Below are 24,367 nucleotides of genomic sequence, written 5' to 3' on the forward strand. Positions count from 1 at the left end.
GGGTGGGGGGCAGCCTTTGCAGTTACATCTGTGCCAGTTCGGTGACTAACGCAGCTGAAAACGTAAAAATCCTCTAACCGAAGAAAGAGCGACTGTTTAATATTTTCCACTAAAAGCCGCAAAGAAATCTGGTATACTGGCTCTGCTGACTAACAACAATTTAGGCAGTAAACAATTCCAGCTTTTTAAGTGCTTTCATATGGCACTGGTCAGAGCAGCAAAACAGTCCTTCCTTAACTCATAGAGACAAGGAAGTCCCCATATAAACACTCTGAAAATCAAATTAAATTAAAACTTCTCTTAAAGTAATCAGTTTACTACTAAAAAAACAGCTATTAATGACCAAACCTGTATTTTTTTTGCAACTAGTATAAAGATATCCTCAGCTTGAAAAAAAACTTCATTATCATTTAAATTTCATATAATATTATAACATTCATATAATGATACAACATAATAAAAGCATATAAAGCCCTACAACTTGCTGAATAAATATTTCAATTTGAATCTGCTTAAATGGTGCTGGCTTGTGGGTGTATTATGTAAATGGCTTCTGTCAAATTTGCTGGATAAGCTTCAGTGCTACAGGAAGAGAAGGAGGATTTTTTTTATTCTTGCTGTGCAGTATGAAGGCATTTCTAATGTCCTCCAGTAGTTGGTAAGATCAGGATTTGTCAATGCTGAACAAGTTTCTAGCCCTTCAATAAAGCATTTGCACTCCAGGTTTCACCTATGAATCCAGGCAGAGAGAAGGACAGGTTTAAGTGGTATATTAAATGGTTTGGATATTAATAGACATATTGAATTCCCACGTTTGGTGGCCACAGGCAGGAAAAGCTCACATCATCACTGCTTTGAACTAGTGTCTACAACAGCTTCACTGCAACACAATGAATTTCTTAACATTCAGCTACTGACAGTTCATGCAGGTGATGGTTTTTATTAAGTGTGAAGGAGCACCTCAGCCTAAGGCTCCCTGAGCTCAGGACTGCTGGCCTGGCAGAATACAGCACCAGTTTCTGACTCACCATGAAATTTCAGATTCAGATTTCCCAGGTGTTCTCATTTACAGCATGTGACTAAGAAACATCTTTGTAATTATATTCTTCTGTTCATTATACAGAATCCAGTTGTTTTTTAATGTAATACTTTTGGTGTTAATTATGAAAAAGCAATGGTTTGTTCACTGCACTGCTTTGTTCTAGCACTTCAACCATTTATTAAATAGAAACAACACCGATTCATGTGAATACATATGGCAACTTCTTGGCCATTGCAAAATCAGTTTAAATAAAACCATGGGCATCCTCAAGGCTCATCTACTGCAACACCTTACTGTCTGCTAAGGAACACAGCAACCACAACATAGAAAATATTTTGCTTTCTATTTGTGAAATACACTCTACAGAATAGCCATTGTAGCTTACTTAAGTAACTAAGCATACATTTTAAAAAATACTAGATTTTAAGTCTACAAGCAAACTACACTGATAAAATGCATACTTGGGTTTCATACTATACACACACATGCACACTTGTTAGATAACCATTTTGTAGCTAAGCCTATATGTATACTCTAAATGAACTTTTTTTGAGAGTCAGTACATTTATATGGTAAGCAAATGCTAAGGGTTCCATATGCTTGCTTTGGAGTTACCAGCTGGACATGTTCCTAGACAAAAATAATGCCAAATTTCATTCAAATGAAAGTGGTCAATTTTTTACCTCTGCAATTAACGCTCCAAATAGATACCTTAAAATAGTATAGGACTTCACACTTGGTTAATTGTGAAAATTCAGAAGAGTTAAGAATATTTGAGCCTACTCTAGTAATTCTAGAAATCGTACATATAATTAAAATAAATGAATAGGTTCCCAAAAGCAAGTTAACATATCTTGCTTAACATATATTTTTGAATGGTGACATTACTATGGTCAAATAGTTAAAAGCCAATACATCAAGGTTGCATTAGAAAAAGAACCAACACAACTGAATCAATACTGTATTGATCTTGATAGCAATCTAAACTGTCTAAGTCAGCAGACAGAAAAACCTACTTACGCTATTAATGTATGCATGTGTGAGTGTGTGTGTGCAGGCGCAATTATTTTCACAACCAAAGGACAACCCAGTTTTAGAAACATTTAATTTTTGCTTACAATGACCTAGAACTTAGAGGCTACTTAAAATAAAAGTTCCCCCTTCCACTCCCTTCAACTGGTAGTACTACCTTCAACTCAATGCAAATACCATCTTTAATCATCTCTTCTTCGAAGAAAATCATCCAAGGTATCCTCTGGTGTGCAAAATACAAGTTTCTAATGCTACCTGACAGCTATTCTGAAAGCCAGAAGCTGAGGGTCACAATTCTACTGAAAGAACCCAAACTGTAAGTTTTTCAGCAGACTATCTAGACTAGTAACTTTCAGTGTGGGAAAAGAGGTAATAGTAAGAGAGAATGAAAGCAGAGTAAATTCAAGATGATCAATTTAAGCCTCCTCTCCCCAGACTAATTGAGGAATCATAACAATCTTTGCAAAGGTATGAAGAAAGAACATTGCATCTCTCAAAAAACCTTTTCAGTTTCTCTTTATAAAACTTAAAACAACTGAAGAGAGCAGGTCATCAGCACCCATCCTCTCCAAATGTCAGGTACTCCCAATAAGAAAGCTTATTAAATAAGTAGTAGGAAAGTAGAGTTGAAAACGGCCTAACTTAAAACAAGAATGCCACATCTACTGAGGCTGGAGAGGTGGTCTGATTGACTCCACAATATCTAATTGCTAGCAAAGTAAGATCTCTGTATTTAAAATTTTAATGGATGCAACAGAGAGCGAATAAAAAAAAAAATTCAAGTGGAAAATAGCGAGGATATATGTTATTGCCAAAAAGCTTTTGTGTTGACATAATAGCTTTTTTGAAAAAAAACCCAAAAAACACACATTTTCAAACTACACTTGCCTTTAAGTAAATCCAAGAGTCTTTCATCAGTGCACATAAAAAGAATTTATTACAAGAATGCAATCTGCAAGTTAAAACATGGATGACAGCAACCATGTCTATACCAGGCAGAAAAACCATGAACTCTGAATCAGCTAAAAATAGCAACCTTTTCTAAAGATCTACCCTATTCTCTAGGAACTGATGAGCAGAACGCTGTAGCAGCACTGCTGATGACACCAAAAACCTCACCGAAGTACATTCAGTACATCAACAAACCGACCCAAATAAAGATTTCTCTCATGCCAAACAGCATTTACAATCTTTTTTGGCACTGAGATCAATCCCATTGGTTGAATTTAATATTTTGTATAATTTAGGGTCTAGGAAAGGAAGGAAATCGTTAAAACAAAAATTTAGTACCTAGTAAGTCTTACAAACTATTTTTTTAATAATCTGTATCAGATCTGCAAGGCAAAGACCTAATATATGCATTTCTTCAAAAGACAAAGATTGCTTAGAAAAGCTACAGCTGTACATACATAGACATGTTCCAGAATAAGCAGATTTTTATATAATTTAGCTAGAGTATTTACTGAAGTGTTGCCCACATATAGACAGAGACGAGTGCTCAGCATCACCATGAATACAAGCTACAATACTTCTAGAAGACTTGTGAGTCACTCATCTGAACTCTGCTGCTTCCTACCCACTCTTGAGGGAATGAGGTGGAGTCAGGAAAGAAAGCGGTCCAAGGCAACAAAAAATTACTACCTTTCTTCCCAAATTTGCTCTGTTTATTCCAGAGCATATGTACAGCTGGGATGAAGAAAAAGAGTATTTTTAATCTCAGGACTCCACATTTCTGCTTCCAATGGCATGCAAATAGCTTTGCTTGCACCTCCCAGATACCACAGGCAGTTCTCACTTCTTTTTCTCATGCAAGTATATAGCCCCTATTAATCTACAGAACTGTTTTACGTAGTCTCTTTTTTCTTTAAATTAAGACTTTGCAATTAATAAAATCCAGTAAGTGAACAGTCATCTTGACAAGAACTGAGAAGCAAATGTAACAAAGAAGAAAAATAATCCAGCATTTATTCTAACTTTTCTCTGTTGGAGCAGTGCAAGAAAAATTAATAATTCAAAATGTCTGTGACTGAGATGTATACTTAATTTGCATACTTAAGCTGTAATCCTTTAAAAATACTTCAAAAATATCATCTGATCAAAGAGCAATAAAAGATCTTAAAAGTGTTAAGAGTCTACTAAGAAATTTTCTGTTTAAGACTGCTTGTACATTCTATACTTCTGAACGATACACTGTCAGAGAAACTCAGGTGAATCACCTTACAACCACCGTAGTACAAAATAAATTGATGTCTTTACAAAAATTCTTTCTAATATTCCAAATATGAAGTCTAGGAATCAGAGAAAAAAATCCCAATCAAAACTGAGCACAGACATGCTTAAAAAAAAACAACAGAAAAGCAAAAGTGGACATCTGAGAGAACAGCATCTTCCCTCACGATTTTCTAGCTAGGATGTCACCCACAGCCCTTCTCTTTTTATTAAGGCCAGATTTAACTTTACTGGCAGTTTTCTTTTTGGGCTGTTTTAGTGTACAACCCTGTAAACAAAACCAACAGCCCATTCTTACATTAACAAACAGTACATAAAAAGCCCTCATGTCTGTCCAGATTGTCAAGATACTCAATAAAAAAAGTATACGTGCTCTAGCTGGGAGCTCCTATTGCTCAGCTGCATCTAACAGCAGCCACCTCCCTGCCTTTGGGCTGAAATGGAAGGCAGCTATTACACCCAAAAACTTTCCTAAATAACTACCCCACAAGTCTGATGGTGGAATTGTCAGTCTTACAAAAGAAAGTAGAAGACAAAGCAACTCCTGCTTCAGGGAACAGAGACCACAAAAGATGCATCCATGAAAACAGACAAATAGATGTAGACAACCACTGAAGGTACTGTGGTGTCGGTTTTGGACGTGAGATGAGTTGATCTTAAAAGAACTCTCCTTTTTGAGAAAAGGTAAGTGACAGAGGCTACTTCTGTTGGAAAATGGAGAAAATATCAGCTCAGTCAAAGAGAGAATCAGGCAAAACACTTTAGCATTTGTTAAACCCACACAAACCCATAACTATTAGCTGTACACTTACGGTTTTTTTGCAAGTATGACAGCTTTTAAAAAACATTTACATAATACAAAAAGCAAGGCCCATAGATCAGTTACAGGTATTTTCACTGATTAGAAGAGCAAAGACAGAAAAGCCACTGGTAGCATCAGTACTTCTGGCCTCCTTATTTCCTTCCAACTCAGATAATTTTTTGTTTTCTGGCACTGAAAATTGCATCAATTACAATAACAACCAGAGTATCCTTCCAGGAATAATTACTGAAGGCAGCAATTTCAGCTGTGCAGACCAGCTCTAAAAGCAGAGCTGAAGGAAACAAACAAAACAAATATCAAAGGCTCAGACTTAGTAGCCCCTGTTTGCTCTTTCACATGTCAACTGTCCCCTCTCAGCACAACCCAGCCAGTTGCTGGGAGGTGGGACTGGACAGGAACGCAACAACAGCAGAGTGAAAATAACAACCCAGAGACACTGGAAGACATCAACTCACTGTCACAGCTTGCACTGACAGCCTGATGCTTCAGGAAGCAATACTATTACATCTTCCCAAGGAAGAGAAACAGATAAAAGACAGCTTGGCTGGAGCAAATGAATGACCGCAAAATGCTTTATCTTAGTTTTGTATCATCTATTACCTTGCCTTCAAAGTGTCTATACCAACAGTGCACACACACTTCTAAATTAACTACAACATGATCCCACTAAATTGTATTAGGGCAGCTGGTAAAACAACTAAGAGAATTCCCTTTGGGCATGCAGGCGCACACATACACTGAGAAGAATTAGCACATCTTTGATCTATTTTTCTACTGATCGATAGTCATGCTCTAAAGATGAGCACAGGAAGTGCTGATTATATGTATTTCCCTTTTGAAAATTTCTTCCTATAGTACTGCTTCTGCAGAGAAAAAAGAATCAAGACCATGGTTTGTTACAAAAAACCTAACCCACAACACTGAAGGTCAATGTAGCATTGTCTTATTTTCACCATACAATAGGCTTGCTTTTCCCTCTTCAGTAGGTATTCTGGGGCTTGCAAACAGTGCAAGGTCTGGGCTTCATGTACAGATGCTATAAGGCACAAGATCACCACAGGCTTCTTCAGAGGCTGCATCCCTGAATATCAGTAGATCTCCTTGGGGTTTTTTCTCAAGTATGGCCTAGCAGGTGCAACAGCTGCTTATTGCTCTCTCTGATGCACTGAAACCAACTGCCTATGCCTGCACAGAAAAAAAAACAATTCTCACCTACCAGCTGCTTAGTAAAAAATCCCCCAAAACCACCTGAACATGATCTTGCATTGTTACACAGGAGAAGAACCAAGTTCCAACCTTCCTGGACTCACATGGGGGTTTTTGTTTGTTTGTTGTTAACAAACTGTGGTTTCTCCAGCAGATGATCAGAAACACATCATGTTTGGTCTGTGGGGCCAATCAGCTTCCCTTGCTGAGGGTCATTTAGCTGTATGGGGTAAATGACAATAACCTTTATCCTCACTTCTTCATAACTTGGTTCATTTTGCTGAAGGCTGGAAACCCCCTTAAAGGAAAGGCAGCACAATACAACGCACCCAGGTTCAGTACTGGACAGTGCTAGTGTTGAGATTAAAAATTAGGAAATTCTAGCTGGAGCCAAGAAACCTGGAATTAAAATTCAGCTGGACTGTCATACTGCTGAGCTTCTGAAGAAGCAAATGTTAATTAGATTTCTAGAAATGAGTGCTATTCTGCTGCCTATGACAACTGACCGATGTGATTCTATCACTAGCTTCACTCTAAATGATGACATATAAAAAGCTGTCACTGCAGTGTGTTTGATGAGCTTGGAATGACACACAAATCAATTACTCCTTTCCAAGTCACATCAAGGTTATTCCACACAATATTGTTCTTTAATTTAACACAGATGTGCCATTCCCCTTCTTTTGCCCTTCCCCTTATAAAATTCCACCACTGACGCTTTTTTTCAGCACTGTTTCAGTTACACTGGAGTATGTATAATTTTCAAGTTGTTCTCCAAGTTTTGTAGAAAGAACTTAAGAGACTTGAATTTGACTAAAAGCATGAGACTACAGAAGACATTCAGGCTCATCAAACCAATTTTCATTTTAGCAGAGAACAGTAGCAGGTAGCCATCTAAAAATATAACAAATACTAGTGCCCTACAAGACCTTCTACAAATTTGAAAATTATTCTCATTATTGATCTTTTATCCCATACCACTTTCAGAATTTAGGCAGAAAAGTCAAAGCAGTCATGCCAGTCAGTAAAGGGCTTTCACAGTTTTGTGTCACTAACCACATGAACCCTTGTGGGTAAGTTGCCGTGGTTGCAAAGTGTTTGTTTTTATACATTTGTCTGAAATTCCTATGGAATTCCCACACGGCTAAAACCAGCAGTGGTTGGGAGTGCTCCACCAACATTTAAGAACGTGAGTCAGAAATGCATACCGTTTCCGCTCAGGCTATTATCTGGGAAACACTAAAAAAATTATTCATACCATTCTGAGCCATGGAAGGGAGGAAACAAACATCACATTCAACTATTTAAAACCTTCACTGATGACTCACAGCAGCTTAGGACATTTCCAGAATCAGCTGCTTTTCCCAAGTAACAAATTGCTTTTGACTACTGAAGAAAATAAGCTGTTGACTACTCAAGACAAAAAACAAGTCTGACCCACTTTCAATAGAAACATTCAACTATCAAAGAAAGAATAAAACTAACCACAAAAAGCTCAGTGGATCATACCTTCGTAGGCCATGGTCCAGAAAGCCAGTGACTTCCAAATTATAATTATGCCTATTTAAGTGTGATTTTAGCTGTTTTTGAAAAATCAGCTTGGAAATTTTGCTACAGTAACTCTGTTACTTGTCTTGTTTCAGTTTTATTAGTGGGGTTTTACCTTAGCCTATGTTTTGCTTGGACTCATACAGTTGTGTGATTTCAGCAGCCAGTACTAACAAAACATTAGTCCAGTCACAGGGGCAACAAGATATAACCAATTAAGAGTGTGGAATAACAAATAGCCTATGAAAAGCTAAAGCTAAGAACAGAGCACAGCAATGCATGTTATATAGCACTCATTGGCCTCCAGTGATTCAATGACCACGAGGGGAAGAAATAAGGGTTGGACTAAAGAAAAAAACTTAAGTAGGAGCAACTTAATAATACAGACTGCATTTCCCTCACCAGAGGGGCACCAGGAAGAGAACACTTTGCATGGAAGCAATTCCCATCCAACACTTCCCAAGTCTAGCCATCTTAGGGAAGGAAAGTGAAATTAGCTTGGAATGTCTGTCTGCTATACACTCATAATCATAACCTTCTGGTAAGTACAAGCAGCAAGAAACATCAAGAGAAAACACTATATTTGAAATGACAGACAGCAGCATTTTCTCAGAAGCCTACACAATTTCTACCATTCTAAACAGCTCTTTGATTTTCTTCATCAACAAGAAATGGACAACAAAAACCTACTCCTGTTCTCCATTTAAAAGACCTGTTCTCCATTTTTGTGATTAATAAAACTCTCCAAGAATAAAGTTTTGGAAGTCAGTAACAGTGGGGGGAAGAAGAGGCTGAAGTACTAAACGATTCAAAAATTTTCAACCTCAAGAAAGAAAAAAAAGGAAAATTACTGCCTTTGAAAGTTTCTATTCAGATTTTCCTACTCATAAGCCACGTAATGGTAAAATCTGCCTACAAGCCTAAGCTCTTCCTTCTGTCCCACTCAGGGAAGACCGCTGTTTGTAGGGGTGTTAGGTTGGTTGTGAGGGCATTTTTTTTTCCAGGATAAGGTTGGGGAGAGGAGGGTACTGAATACATTTATTAATTCTCTTTACAAGAAAATCTTTCTCTGTAAGAATTGAAACAAATGGATAAATATTTAACTAGTGTAATACTCAAATGCACATAACATTCCTATGAGTGCAATACTTTTAATACAGTTTTGGGTAGATAAGAATAGACTATGACCACAGAAGCCACAGTTCAGCTGGCTTGCTCACATGTGGGATTTTGTTTCCATACATACCAGGGACTCAATATACTATATACAAGTGAGCAAATCGAATTCTAGTTGTTATGGATACCACTGTTTTTATGTATTTTATGTCTTTTCAGTATGTAAACACTCCGCATCACAGTATATGAATACTGCAGATTCTCTTTAAAATAGTGTGGGTCAATAGCTGTCTCATGCTCCAGGATTTGGTGTTTGAGGGAGGCTAATTTCCTAGAAGTTTTTAGGAAACCTTTATACCTCCCTCACGTCCAAGACTGAGCTCCTTTCTGGCAACTGGATATACTCTGGAAAACACAGCTGGATAAAATCCACATATTCGCACACACATACGCACACTACTACAGGATGAGAGAACTTATCTGAATCTTCTGCAGCTGCCAAAATGGACGGCTTTTCCCAAAACTGAGCAAGGGGAAATACTGCAACAGCCAAGGATCTTACCCAGCTGCTTCAAACCTTGCCAAGGGTCCTCCCCTCCATGCCCAGTGGGGAGGCTGCTCCTAGGAGGGCTCTTAGACATTACTTTAGGAGAGGAGCATGTAAGCAACATTTATTCTTAGTAGTTACTTTTGCTATTAGTTTTTCAATTCTGTCATTTAGAAGATTAAACACTGCTTTCCTTAAAAAGCTGAGCAGTCCATTACTGAATTAAATTTCACAAAATATAACAAAGTATTAATTTAGAACACTAATCAAACTCCTACCAGCCTAGAAATACATTTGTTTGGGTTTTGTTTGGCGTTTTGGGTGGTTGTTGTGGGGGTTTTTTTAAGATGACATCGGAGGAAGTCTGATTTTTAACTGCTGGCCACCAGAGAGACTCTTCACTCCTTCCTTCCCCACATGATACTTGCACATTCACATCCCTTTCCTGAGCCAGCACAGGCACCTCTGTGATCTGCCTCTATTCATTTTTTTACTGGTAAATTGGAGCCAGCTCATCATGGGTTGACAGATGACACTGGAGCAGTGAGAGCATTCAAACTACACACAGCAACAGAAAGTGATTCAATTGTTTTGCAAAACCGCACCCTTCAGCAACAATGTATCAGAACTACTTCAATCCTTAAATTTTCCTTTAAAATATCTCAAAACAGACTTCTTGACACCTAAACATTTACAAACTCAGATACTATTACAATAAAGTGTATCACTCATTAAATTCTTTCCAGTAACACAAAACCTTAAGTACAGAACTCAAGTTTCTCCCATGCATCAGTATAGAAATCACTCCCAGTAAGTTTCTTTAAAAAAGGAAGTATTTTGCAACATGGAAATTTTACAGTTTAGATTAATCAAACTGTCTCCACAGTACTAACTATTCATAAAGCATATGATAAGAACGGGCTACAGAATGTTAGGACCCAGTTTTCAAAAAACATTAAAAAATGATGCATGCAGAATCCACATGTGAATAATTTATGCATTGTCATACAAGCACAAGAAAGTAGTTACAGCTTTACACAACTGTACACGCATTACTTGATTGTTAAACATGCAGTTTCTTTATTAAGAAAATAATAATTATTTAGGGTTTTACTTCTTTAAAAAAAAATAATCTTCCTAACACTGGCTTTAATCAGTCATTTATTCAGTTAAGGTGACATCTAGAGGGGAACTTGGAATTTAAATTTTGGCATTCTTAAAAGCCAACAAAATGCTTCATAAAAGAGTATTTATAATAGAGAATCAGAAAGATGGCATCAAAGGAGAACACATAATACACATGAGCAGCGCATTATTTATTTAACACTTTAAGAAAATTAACTTCTATATACCCTTGCCTCTAAAAATCGACATGTGTAGGTATCTTAGAATATACAAATAACAAAATCCCATTCAACAAATGTGCCGGTATGAAAAGGGAAAGTATCTGCTCAAGCTTTTGCAAAAATGAGACCACGGAACATCTAGTATCCAATTGTTTTCTACTGCTTTTTGGCAAGGTAACTTTTATTTTATAAAAGCATTATGAAAAATAAAAAAACCCAACATGTTTCTATAAATATACTGAGCTTTACGAATGTTAGAAACACTAACATTTACCAACAAAAAGTCAAGAATATGGTTTAGGATAGTCCTATTTGTTTATATCTTACGCACTAAGCTGTTCAAAGTCTTCTCCAGAAAACTCTACTAATGTAACCAGACTACTCAAAATACACGACAAGCAAGAGAGAACATCACTGAACTCATCAATTGTTTTATAACTTAAACCAAAATCTAGAAACCCATCAGTAAACTTACAGATCTTGTTTAAAAAACACCCCACATATTATTATAAAAATGCAACCTTTAAGTGATGTAGTAATAAATTTTTGGGAGTCTTGACTCAGCTGTTGTCACCTTCTCTCTTGCAAATTATTTTAGGCCCTAGGAATTAAAGGCAACTGCCTAGTTTTCTGAAGGAAGTGTTATCTCCCAGGCTTCTTCGTGGATGTACACTGACACCTCCTGGACACTTAAAAAATTGTTAAGGTCTTCTCCTTAGTTTTATTTTTCTCTCTGTTCTTAAAATTCAAATAACTTTTTTTTTTTCCTTTAATGCCACATTGTCCTCTTTGGAAATGTACAGGACAGTATTTGGTCTATTGCTAATTTTCTCTTAACTAATTAGCATTCATTTTGCATAAGCAGTGACAGATCACTCACAAACACTGAACCACGGAACACAGAAGGACAATGACATATGAAGAATGAGACTGGAAATGTTCTTCCCCAAATAACAGAAGCCAGCTCTGAACAATTTTTTGGGGCTACACAGAACACCTTTACTCTTCAAAGTCTGTGAAAAGCCTTCATAATTACACACATGATTACTTAAAAGTATTAACAAAATTTACCATTTCAATTTATGGCAAAGTAGCAATAAGCTTTATGTAGCACTGTTGTAACATAGAAAACAAAGGTAAAATGTGAGGTTCCTTCCAGATTCTCATTCTGGTGCAGAAGTGTGTTATGTTTCACTTTTCCCAAGAGGCTTCCTAATGTGTATTAAAAAAACCCAACCTCTGCCACTTCTTTCTTCAATGGGGCAGGAGAACAAAGAAAGATCCAAAAAAACCAAAACCCAAATGCCCCATGAAAAAGTCTGCAGCAGTCCATGTAAACAGTCAAAAGTCACACATCATACATCTCAAGACTGATAAACTACTCCCTGCTAAATAAAACTAAGTCCTCAACATTCAAAAATATCAGAGTAATATAAATGTAACAGGCACAAAATACTTATATGCTAAGGTATCCCTACACTTTTCTATAATACTGTAGAGCTAATTTAATTAACAATATTCACAAAATAATATGCAGGCAGGAAAAAAAAAAAAAGGCTTTACCTCGTCTCTTTCCCATGCCTAAGGGAAGAGGAAAAGATTCTCAAGTATTTACTCTTAATACAAGCTTTGTTTTACATTTCTTTTTAAGTGGAATTCCTGCAGCATTGAACCAAATCAAGAAGGACAAAAAGATTCACTTTCCATCCCAGAGAAACATCTCATCAACTCCCTTGTCCCACAGGGCTCCTGGCTGTAACAGAGATGGAACAAGTAAACTGCCAGTCAGTGTATTTTCCCAATACATTTCCCCCACCCCCCTTCCACCCAAAAACCAGTGGCTGGTAAATTCCATTCATCATGGAAGAAAGTTTATTTTTCAGTTGTTCCTATCACCATCTGATCAACAACAAGGGAAATTTCACACCTATTCTTATTTATAAAAGATAAAAATTAGGTCATCTTCAAGTACATACTTCAAAAAGAATTGACAGTTATGAACTTAAAACTAAAGTTTATTTTGCTCCACACATATTTTGAAGAGCTGTTAGCAACATCTGCAGATGTTAGTCCACACTAACTGCCTGAAGTATCTGGCTTTGTAACTCATCCAAACTTCAGACTCAGGTTTTCTGCATCAGGTACCAGAATCTGCAACCAGGTGCCAGACCATGGAGGAGGCAGCAGGAGTGGGATATGATAAAAAATAAGATCAGCTGTTACTAGGATTAGGAGAAAAACAAAAAGGTATTTTACCCTTATCAGTTCAAGCCACACTTACAGAAATTTAAGTCATAGCAATTTCATTTATAGCATTACAGATGTTTTGAAAGGTCAAAGAAACATGCACCATTCTGGTACTCATAGATTTATGTTTTGTGGTTTTATTATTATTGGACTGCCACAATCAGCCCAACCTTCTCGAGTTCAAGTCTTTTATCTGTATACTAGAAATGCTTTCAGATAGCTTGTAGCTGTCTGGCAACCCAGTTTTCTGAATAATTCACCCAGTAAAAACAATTTCCAACCATAAACGATTCTACCCATAATCTGTAAAAGGTGGGTTAGCAAGCGCCATCCAAAAACTAATTACTCATCCCTCAGCAAGTGTAGTTTTGGAAATATTTTAGCTAGCACCAAATTTCTAAATAAGGATATGCATCACTTTTGTATTTGCAAGAGAGCAACACAAGATGGATCAGCAATCATGGCTTTCAGCTTCCTAACTAAACCACTATTAACCACTATCTTCACAGCCACTTCAGCCCCAAGAAAGACCTACAGAGGAAAGGGGGGGGGAGGGCAGAAAACCAACACTTCTCCCCACCACGTGTAAGTCAAGACTTTGTAAGCATCTTACCTTGAACAGTAGCAGTAAAAGCACTTGCACAGCTTCTCAGTGAAAATGAAGGTTTATTGGGAGGGGAGAAGGGGGGTGAGAAAAAAAACACAAAAAAACCAAAACAAACCCACAGCATGACCACATATCCTGATGCTTAATCATTAGGTTACTAGGCTCAACTTTATACCCCAAACCAGCAACTTTTCGGGGCAAGCAGATGCAAAATTGTCCTATACTATTGTTACTGCTTCCATAACCAGAAAGAGTACAAGCAATGCATCTTTTTATTACTGGAAAGAAGTATTACTGCCAGTGGTTTGTATGTCCCAGTCTGCACTACGGAGGTATGAGGCACGGGGAAAGATCACGCTGAGTGAGAACAGACTCCAGTTTTCTATCCTGGTGGTAGAAACACAGCAATAACCATGCAGGTGCTGATTCCTGCAGGGTACAGGTCTCCTTCAATACAGAAACAGTACAATTAAAAAAAAAAAAAAATCAATCAGAACTCATGATCATGCAGTTGTTTCAGCTTTCATCCATTAGTAATCATTGGACTCTGAAGTGATGTACACTAGCTTCTCAGGTAAATTTACCTTTGAAGTCATGCATCAAAAACACCAACACTTTTCCAAAAATCAAGAATAGTCTACATATGACCTGTCCTTCCTCAATAAACAGACATGGAGAAGATGACATTTACATGTCATCTAAACTCGTACGATTTCTTTCACTATGTCAGGTTTATATATTCTTCTCTCTGTAAGGGCTTCAACTCATTTAGAGAAATCAACAATCAGCATAACAACTTAGAAATATTTTGCATTCCTCAACAGCAAGAAGCTGGTCCTTCAGCTGAGACCTATACTAAAAGAAATTTCCAAACCTATGCAAGTTTTTAAGTACTGTGAATTTATACTACTAAAGCATTTATGCAAGCAAACTAACGTAGGTTTTTGTCAACACTGACTACTTTGCTCAGATAAATTGTAGATACATACTAGCATAGGACAATCTCCCCTGGGGGAGGGCTTACCACTAATACTCTATAATTTCAGAACTATTTCTAAGTGCAAACAAACAGTCTTGATCTATTTTCTCATGCTAGAAGGAAAAAAAGGAAGTAGCTGAACTAGCAGTGCCTAAACTGGAAGGCAACAGCCCACTCGAGTCACTGCCACGATTAAACAAGAAATCAGTACCCAAATAAAGAAAAATCTCTGCCATTTCAAATGAAACAATGATGCTCAGCCCTGACACTGAGACATATAAAACAGAGTTAGGAATTGGAAGCAAAAAAACCCAAAGAAATCACAGTGATGCAACTTCAGGTACAAAGCAAAACCACATGCAAGATGCTAAAGTAGTAACAGAAGCCTATTTGTGCACTCCTAAAGACTTCCACCACCAGTCACCAACTATTATCAGCTCAGAGCCTAAAACAGGTATTCTCATGGCCTTAGACAATCCAGAAACCATAAAAATAAATTTAACCAACAAAACAGTGTCAACACAAACCAGATGGTCTCATAGATTTCTTGTTTCCATGCTATAAAAGTTAAATTACAGGCACTGCTTCCTGACAAGTTTTCCCCTTCTTCATCCATTTTATTTACATGTCAAAATACTTAAGTTATTGTGGTTACTTTTCTCTAAACATACTCAAAATGCAAAAACTGCGTAAGACCCAGTAGCTCAAGTTACTGAGTATACTAGGTTTGGCTGGGATAGAGTTAATTTTCTCCACAGCAGCTTATGTGGTTCTGTACTTTGGATTTGTGATGAAAGCAGTGTGGATAACAGAGGGATGTTTTAGTTATTGCTGAACAGTGCTTGCACAGCATCAAGGCCTTTTCTGCTTCTCACGCTGCCTCAACAGCAAGTAGGCTGGTGGCACAAAATAGGTTGGAGGGGGCAGAGGTGGGAGAGGTGAGCCCCTGACCAAAGGGATATCCCAGAACATATAACATGGTGCTTAATGATGAAAGCTGGGGGAAGGAGAAGGAAGAGAAAATGTTCCAAGCAGTGACATTTATCTTCCCAAGTAACCATTACATGTGAACGAGCCCAGCTTTCCTGGAGATGGCTGAACACCTGCATGGGTGAATTCCGCATTTGGCTTTGCTTTACCTATTAAACCATCTTTATTTTAATCTGCAAGTTCCCTCATGTTTACCTCTCCAATTCTCTCCCCAACCTGCTGGGTAGGAGTAAGCAAGTGGCTGCACCAGGCTGAGCTGCCTGCAGGGGTTAAACCAAGCTAAAAAATGGCAGAATTACAGTAACACGTAACCTAGACACATTTACATTAAGCAGAATAAAGACACTGCTTAATTACATGTTCCTTCTACTCTGAGTTAGGGACATACAATAAGGATTTTTCAATTAAGAAGTCTATCCACGATTCTAGTTCAAAAAGATCTCTGAAAAGTTTGGATATGTCCTTTACCAATCAGTTCTGTTAAGGGGAACCAGCAAAACGTATGTCAAACAACTGATGCTGGATTTAATTCCATTTACTTACTGTGCTATTACATTAAATAACACAGGCATTTTAAGCACATCAGGAAAATAAGGAAATACAAACCAGAAGCACCACACAGCAGTTATCCAGAAATTTCTTACCATGAAAAACGCCACGTGACTGGGTGCAGTAGCATCTACGCAGCATGAGAAATATTAATAATAGAGCTGAAATGGCCACAGGTAAAACTAATTCCTAATTTACATGAACAAAAAATTATCAGAATTTGAATCCTCTTTCACTAGGATTAATTATAACCCAAGAGCCCACAAGTTGGATATATTCTACAAGAATCAGATGATCTTTCGAGGTCCCTTCCAACCCCTATGATTCTAAGAATTACTACTGTTACCCCAGAAGTAAAGTTTTTAAATGTTAAAACTGTTGCTATTGTATACTGACGCAAACAAAACCATACCTTGGGTTACTACTGCAATTTGCAAAATAAGAAGCACAACTGGCATACTGATGTGCCAGTACTTCTTGAGACAGCATTGGCAGAGTAGTCAGCAACATGTGAGATTCTCCATGCCATAGAGAAAGATTCTTTGGAAGTTTCAATGGATTTGTATATACAGTTGTAACCTTTACTGCTAGTGGGTTTTACTGATGGATTTATTCTTTGTCAATCAAAGCTTCATGGATGCCTCATTACCACCCAAGGTGAAGGCAGGTGGGGAAAGGGGACAGGGGGAGCAAACTTTAAAAGATTCAGCTTTCATAGTTAAGAGGGCTTACAGAATTTAGGCAAATGGAAAGTAACCTATGGTAAGCAGGTACAGAATCTTCCAAAATAACTTCATAATTACAAGATTGTTTAGATTAGTCATAATGATACATTAATTACTCAGGTAAAAAAAACAAACCTCGGTCACATTTCCAAACTGGGCAGAGTAGCACATGACATACTCAGCCCCAATATAACCAAGGACAAATAGGGACTACTGCTTGTAGTTACATGTCCCCAGTGCTTTCTTTGTGCTGCCACTGCAGTTACCTTAGTGTCTCATACGCTGCAGAAAATGAAACTGGTTTTTGCTATTTCAGCTCCTAAACTGGCCTACTATAAGATCAACTGAACATCAGTGCAAGAGGACAGCTAGGAAACTCTCACAGGAGGGCTATGAAGGGTGACTACCTTTTCTAACATGGGCTTGAAGCTACTGTCCTTTTAAACAGCACTTAAAGTAGCTTTGCTATCTGTGCATACGCACCTTAGCTAGTGGTCTCATTTACAACTCAGAACTTTAATCATATTCCTAAAAAATGCTGTAAATAAAGTCTGACTTTCTTTATGTTCTTGGAAAGAATCATCTCACTGCTCAGCAGTTTTTATAGAGTTCAAGTCTCTAAGGACCAGATGATAAATAGTATAACATAAGCAGCGACACTCAACCAGGGGCAAGACATCTTTTCTGTAATTTCTGTATACACACCCCCATTGTTCCTGACCACACACAGTGCTCAGCAGAAGGTAAACAGCACATCTGGGATGTGAGCTGCACAAATGTGAGGTCACCCTCTGCATCCCATGGCCACCCCTGCTCCACCTGCAACACCCTCCCCTTACCCTCACCGAGATCCTTCACCTTACCAATCAAGGTAACAAGTAGAGCCCCTAAAACAGATGGCACTGGCACAGATTCAACAGTAACACTGACTGAAAAAGATGCAGATACAGTATTTCTCTGTCAACCATTCAATAAGTATGCATCTCCATGCTAATCTGTTCAGGTGAGTAAACAAAGTATGACAACTGCTTGGCCTTCTCGTACCTACAAGATCATACTTCCAGCTGCTGAGGCTCATTTTCAGCACCCCAGTCAGTGTTCAGGCTTGCTTCAAACACCTTTTCTCTTTGGTGCTGAAAATAGTCTTTGACCTTAAAATCCTTTTTTGCAGAGAGGATGCAGAAGAATTTTTCCATTTACTGCAGATGTGAGTAATTATTTGAGACTGGTTCTTTTTTGAGTCAGAGTATTAGTTTAATATACTGATGTATTGTTTTTATAAGCTTCTTCATTAAAAGATACCCTGAAAATAAATTAAAACTTTGTTTTTATAATACTTCACATATTTTCAAACCTGACAAGCACTGTTTTCTGATCTGAGCATTTTTATACTCAATGTTTATGTCTGGATTTGTGCTTATCTGATATTGTTTCTAATCTAAAATTCCGCACTTCACCCAAGAACTTTCTGAAATTATATTTTCCAATCATTGACAGAAATATAGAATCTCTACACTGAACAGCAGAGTAATGAAAAAAAAGCTTTGTTTCAGTGAATCTTCTATCCTAAAAATTTCAGTCAGAGTGTCCAAGCAATAATTTTATTCCAAATAATAATTTGGAATATTATATGCCAATGTAGAAAAAGTACAAATTAATATCCTAACTTTTTCAGAAAGGAAAGAGCATAATTGGTGGAAATAACTCTAAAAAAGGCAGCCATATCAGGTTTTGTCACTGGGTGGCAGCACACCAAAGAAAACCAAAACACTTGAGCGAGACCACAACAAAATTTCCGTCCTATCAGTACACTCTCCTTCACATCTCTCACAGAAGTGCCTGAATTCCTGGAAGGCTCTAGTTACTTCACAAAATTAAGATAGACACCTAAATTTATAAGACTGTGGACTTCACATTGAAGTAAACGTTAAAAGCTCTAAAAGAGTTACACTTCAGTCTTTCTGACTGATGTTTACAGGTTTACCTACCTCCACCAAAATTGTCAAGTATGTGCATTTAGATAGGATTCCCGAGCAGATGCAGGCAAACAGAAGCAATATTTGAAAGCCTGTCGTCCCAATGGTGCTAACCATTCACTCCAACAGAACTGGATAGGGCACTTGGATTCAGATGCACCACCAATTTGGATTTTACCTTCTTGTGCCATCACTGAAGACTTACCACCAACACGTCAAGAAAAGCCATTCCAGTAATTTAAACTTCTACCAGCATCTCTTCCACCACCTGAAACTGTTCCCAGTATTACATATGAAAGGCAGCACCACAAGCAATAAACACCTAAAGAGCAGTACTACAGTCAGTGACAAAATCTACGCATTTCAATAACTGACATTAAGCAATCGTTAGTTTTCAGATTAAATAGTTTAACAAAGACATCCAAGAAATGTTTGAAACTACTACTATTGAAGTGTGACAGAGGCATAAGGAGAACGTACAGATCTGCTGGCTTTCTTCTTCTCTTATTAATGTTGTAGTAAAGGCTCACTTACCAGATGGGCACATAGGATTAGCTATTTTTTCTTTCAAACTGATGTTGTACCCGGGCATGTACAAAGATACACAAACTACTGTGCTTTATTTCTGTAATCACATTATAAACAGCTTCATTCTGCACTATTTCTACTCTACATGCCAAACTCACCTGTGGCTAATCAATTACATTAGGCTATTACATCATTAATGCACAAGTTGCAGTGACAATTATTTTCTGTATATAAGTTCTGGTTAGTATTACTTCATGGTTTTTAACATAGTCATATAATCATAATGATTCCATGCAAAAAGTAACTAGTAAAGTCTTTATGGTACTATTTTTTTTTTTGTACCATACATAAGCTGATATAATTCAAATACCTAACCTCCAGAATACATAAGTTTAAGAGAGCAAACTATTCTTACTCAAGCTTTAGGGAGACTGAGTCATCACTTTAACCTCAGCATTAGTAAATACACATGAATCACAGAAGAGTAACTTTGATATTTTAAAATACAAAATAAATTCAAGTAAAAAAGACAAGCATTCCCTCCTTTTCCCCCACCCCACCAAATAGCTCACTGCTGTCTAGATATATGCAGTCTGGCATAGATCTTCATTTTTATCAGCTTTATTAAAGCTGTATTTTCATCAAGACACACATACACATACGAAAGGACTTAACCTAATCCAGCATAACAACAAAAACATAAAATGGAGACCAGGAGGGAGAGATGAAAGCAAACACAGGAAGTAAGAGAAGTGCAGCAGTTCGCCATCAGAGGGAGTACAAGCCCTAAACAAAAGCGTTCAGCTTCCAGGTGAGAGCAGACATGCAGTTCTGGGGCGATTATATACAGGCTGAAGGGAGCACCAGTCCCCCAGACTTGTGTTGATAAAGGGCACGTATGGGAAACAGCTCAAAGAAAACACAGTTGTTGTTGAAAAATAGAGCTTCCATACTTTTTTCATATATAGACAGGAGTGGCCATGGGAAAATGAACAAAGATTTCCAAGCTTTGTCCATGTAAATTAGTAATATTAAATAAAGGTTAGGAAAAAGGTGCTCGTGATCCTTTAGTTTTAGTAAACTTACTGCCTTCAAAAGGCAAGAAGGATACTGTATCACAACAGGGACCTTGATTTTGGGTCTGACTGAAGTGGAAAGGAACAAGCTGAACAAATAAGGCACCTCACTATACACCATCCTGTACTTATCCCATGCTCTCACTATCCCTTATCTCCTCAGCATTACCTGTTAAAAGCAGATCTTCAGCTGAGGTGTGTATAGAAGAGGGGAAAATTATCCCATTGAAAGAGAAAACAACAACCTCCCCCCTCCACAAAACAAATACACGACACGTTCTTAAGTCTTCTTTTCTATACCTGCTACTCAAGAGGGAAAAGAAGCCATTTTTCAGTGTATTCAAGGCCTACCAGATAAGGTCTAGTCAACATTGAAGCTCTATTAGGCTCAGCCTATTTGAGGAGGGATAATGTTTCCTTATTTACTCATCTCCAAAGTCACAGAATACACTAGCTTCCTAATACAGTAGGAAAAAATAAGTTATCTGTATTTCAGAAGTATTGAAGAAGTAGCAGAGTAGAATTTAACTGGCGGAGCAATTTTCTCAGGTAATCTTAATTTTTCCTATGTTAAAGTGGCCTCAGCTAAACCAGCAGAAGGTTGGCATCTTTTAAAAATTAAGTCAATTGCATTTCAGACAGGAGGATGGGAAGAAAAAAACAACAACACAACTGCATGCCCAATTCTAAAAGGCAGGTCAACTAAAATCTGATGGAATCAGAGCAAAATAATTCCAGTTGGGGCGGAGGGAGGGAAACACTATCTGTTTCACAGGAATCAAAAGCTGGAGGCACATACTTGGTGTTAAGCACCTCGACTGCTTAGGACAAGTGTAAATGAGTCATACCATCTGTAGTCACATTCAAAGGATAGTCTGGCAAGATAACAGGGAGAACACAAAGCAATATGACGCTCTTAATGTTACAGAGGCAGCTAAATTGGGGATTAGAGGAAGACTTACCAGTTAAAATAAGAATGACCTACGGTAACAAACACTGAATGCTGTATTCTCTGAATTTAGAATTATTTGTAGAATTCTACCCAGTGATTTATAGTGCTACAGAGATACCTATAGGCTCACCTAAAAAGACACGGGAGTGGATTATTAATGCTTTGTATCATATGGATAAATTTATCCTGCAGAACAATGCAACAGACAACCAAAGCAGAAAGTAACTAGATTGGAGCAAGAAGTCATTCTGGAACATCAATAATTCAGAGAGAAGCCATTTAAGATAGCCATTTGTTACAAAGAAAAAAACACATTAAAAAAAAAGAAAAAAGAAAAAAAACCCAACCACATCAAACCAACAACAAAGGTAACATTGTCAAGCAGTCTTCTAAATCAGGTTATGCTGAGCAGAGTAAAAGCAGTAACCACAGCGGAAGAAACAACAAGGACCTCACAAAGAAACAGTGTGCGACTAACTCCCAGAGAAGGGGGCAGAAGTCCCACCTGAAAAGATACCTTGTGGCAGTATCTGAGCAAAGGTGGGCAAAGTCATTGCCAGCATCCCGAGCAACGTGCCACAGAAGGGTCCTGTTTCCAATGCAGCTGTATGGGTCAGGGAACCAAATTAACAGAAGTGAGAGCCAAGGTGTAAAAGGCTTATCATGAAAAAATATGTATGTTTATGTCTGATGGTTACATTTAAACTAGAGCGCTTACAGGCAGAACACCAATTTCTCCCAAATACATTCCTGGGTATCTCAGGAGCTGGAAGAGGGAGAAGAGGCATCCATCTGCTGTTCCAAAGTCCTTGAGATAATGTCTTTGTATTTATACCAAGCATTTGTACATTTAACAAGATATGTTAAATGTACAATTCATTTAAAATGGTATCTTGCTTTCTCCTAATTTTTATGCCTTCATATAACTACAATATGAGAAAACTTGTCACTCTGAAAAAAAAGAAAACAAAAAGAAATCTAATCCACTTATTTCGGTTCATTTATTCAATCTTCTGACTTTTTTGTTGGTTGAAATAGGGCACGTTATTTCAGAGCATTCTGTATATTATTTTAATACCATTTAAAACTCACAGCAGGTTTAGCTGTAGAAGATATTCACAAGTATGTCTACCTCCAGTAATGCCATTTCACAAGTAGATACATTAACATAAAACTATTATCATTAAGATATATATGTCTGGCTGTGAGCAGAGTTGATCTGGGGAGAGGCGAGGACGTGAGGGGAAGGAGGATGCTTATGCCACACCATTTTCTCAGTGACTACCTATTTACTAAGGACTACTGCTCAAAGGAGCTTCACAGGCAAATGAAGCAGTAACTCAAGTGGTTTCATTATGAATCAGCAGAACTGTCAGAGATCATGGCAAAAGTATTACACCATGTTTAAATAAAAGCAGATTAAAAAATAGATTAAGAGTGCTCCTGCTGTTGAATCCTACTTAATTATTTGCTATTCAGAAAAAAAAGCCTTAGGCTTGAACAGTTCCCTAACATAAAGCAAGAGGTGCAACCATCAGCCTGAAAGCCTGGAGAATTGTGAATCTATGAAGCATCCCAAATGACATAAGTGAAAACACATGTTGATCCCCTGATGTTCACACCACTATTAAAAATGAAAAATGATCATGGCAGAAGAGGAGTAAGATCCTTAGGGGATTTCACAAACCTTTATCTACATACTATTTCAGTGTGTGCACATGTATCTCTTCAAACAATAACTGCATATACAAAAAGCAGTTTCAACTTAAAATTTTCTTATGATGTACCTGGGATTGGCACAGCTTTAAAAAAAGCCCAAACTACTGAGGCTCAAATACTATTTTTATGGTCCTAAACTTCGTTTTTACAATTCTTTTTGTTATGTACTTCAGAAAGAATTTCAATTTAAAAATTTGGGAAGAAAACAAAGCAAGTAGAAGATTAATTCTGATCTGACATTAACAGGACAGATGAAAAGGCAGACAATAGCATTGCTCTTTAAACTGAGGGAACAGAGCTTTAAATACTATTTCGCACATCTTTTAACAAGGTAATTATCTGGATAAAAATAAGGTAACGTGCTATGAGTCACAGCAGTTCATATACGAATTAACTCATCAAGAAAGTTCACAAACAATACAGATATTTTTTTTTAAAACGTACACCTACTTTCCAAAACACTGTACTTTTATATGACCAGAAGAGAGCAATGATTTCTAACTTGAACAGATGCTTGTCACATTCAAAGAAGAGAAAACTATTCAAGAACTGATGTTCATACACATCAAAGAAGAAAACACAGTTTCAGAGCTATCTGAGTCCACTTTTATCCATAGTAGGTCACCTCTCAAAGATAACAGTTTGCTTCACAGAAACCCAAGAGGACTGAAGAGTTAAAACCCCTCAGAATATTACTCTTAAGAGTGACTTTCTGGTACATAGCTGTCACATATTTTAGAAGATGCATGGGAAAGCAGCAGTTAAAAATGGGTATTGGGTTGAGAACGGAAACCATTGCCTACTTTAGGTATCTGCCAAGGAGCAAAGATTAGACTTGATCAATAGTATTTAGAGGACAGCAGGGTAGCAGTTGCAGAGGGAATCTTATACCACCACATCACTTTCAACAAATCATTTTTTTAATTCATGGGTTTTAATAATCACAGAATGATAGAATCAGTAAGGCTGGAAGGGACCTTAAAGATCATCAAGTTCCAACTCCCCTGCCATGAGCAGGGAACCCTACCACTAGATCAGGTTGCATCAAAACCTTGTCCAACCTGGCCTTAAAAACCTCCAGGGATGGGGCATTAACAACCTCCCTGGGCAACCCATTCCAGTTCCTCACC

The 24,367-nt window shown here is 37.5% G+C and overlaps 1 protein-coding gene across 2 annotated transcripts in view; it reads right to left on the bottom strand.

Annotated features, from left to right (window-relative positions):
• ANKRD28 (ankyrin repeat domain 28) overlaps nucleotides 1–24,367 on the bottom strand; it is a 119,902-nt gene that overhangs the window by 78,455 nt on the left and 17,080 nt on the right. The window lies entirely within an intron of this gene.

The sequence above is a fragment of the Apus apus genome, chromosome 2, assembly GCF_020740795.1.
Source record: "Apus apus isolate bApuApu2 chromosome 2, bApuApu2.pri.cur, whole genome shotgun sequence".
NCBI lineage: Eukaryota > Metazoa > Chordata > Aves > Apodiformes > Apodidae > Apus > Apus apus.